The sequence below is a fragment of the Echinops telfairi genome, unplaced genomic scaffold, assembly GCF_000313985.2.
Source record: "Echinops telfairi isolate 266 unplaced genomic scaffold, ASM31398v2 ScPeMD7_18;HRSCAF=68, whole genome shotgun sequence".
In the NCBI taxonomy this organism is placed as follows: Eukaryota; Metazoa; Chordata; class Mammalia; order Afrosoricida; family Tenrecidae; genus Echinops; species Echinops telfairi.
In genome coordinates, this window is record NW_022103915.1 from 62,257,749 (window position 1) to 62,259,030 (window position 1,282).

Genomic DNA, 1,282 nt, shown 5'->3' on the forward strand with positions numbered 1-1,282 from the left:
CCTCTATAAATGTCTTTTGCTCCATAGTTCTTTCTTCTATTTCAGCAGAGTGATGTTTAGGCGATAGTTGGTGGTAGTAAATCTCTTTCATCAAAGTCATTGTTTCATTTGCTAATTTCTTAGTAATACTTTGTTTCCCCCTTTCCTGCCCTCTGCTAAAGTCCGAAGCCCAAAGCCCTTTATCCTTCTCCCTCCCCAATTCCACTCACCTTCTTCCTAGGACACATTAATGCTTTGAAATCATTTACAAAACTGCTGTAGTTTAGGGGTTTTTCCTCCAAACCCATGCTGATATTTTCCTATACATTTGGCTTATTTAACAATTGTGTTTTACAAGTTAGTAGTGTTACATATGTTCTTACCCTTTTTGTCACTGGGCAAATCTCTCGGCTGCCTCTCCATGTCTGATAGCACCTTACTATGTGCACAGTTACATACTTGTAGAATATCAGGTTCACATTTTGAAATCATAATTCCCTTCCAGAAACCATATCACTGCGGACGTTGATTAAATAATATGCGGCACTTAGCTCCATGCTGCTTAGGGTCCTTATCCATAAAATGACAATGGGTAATGCACCTTCCTTCAAGGGCTGGTCATAGAACGAATGAGTTCTAATAGTGTTAGAGCGCTGGGACCAGTACCTGCTCTATCAGCTGTGCACATGATTATTTTTTATGACAAAGACCTGAAAAAGAGCCAATTGCTATTTATTTGGTTAGAATTCTGCAACTTGTGTTATTTACAAAGCAGGTGAGATAAAAAAAGCTTTGGTTAATAACTCAATGTTTCCAAAGTTAATTGAACATTAATGCACTAATGGGTATGACTCCAAGGGAAAAAGCAGTCAAAGCCACATACGGCTCCTTGGAAAGAAGCATAAACATGTTAAAATCTATTCTCTCACCTGCTGCAATGGTTCCTTCCCAAATACCAGAAATACCTGAAGAAGATAGTGGGGTGCCTGCACTGGCCTCCTTTGCTATAAAGAGGTGATGATGGCCACCTCAGGCCACATTCAGACTCCTGGGCAGGATAGGAAAGCTCTTCACAGATCCTTCTTTGAGATCCACTTTTCCAAAGGTAGCTGAATTCTCCAGCTGGGCAGTTGGAATGCAATCAGATTCTCTGTGGGCGGATAAGAGGATAAATGACTCATCCCTAGCATATAGGTAGTCAAGATACATTCATTTTAGAGCAACGAGTTTAAAATGTTAATGCTGCAGATTTTTAGCTTTCTTATATCTACATTTCATTGGGGCAAGTAGAATGATATAAAGT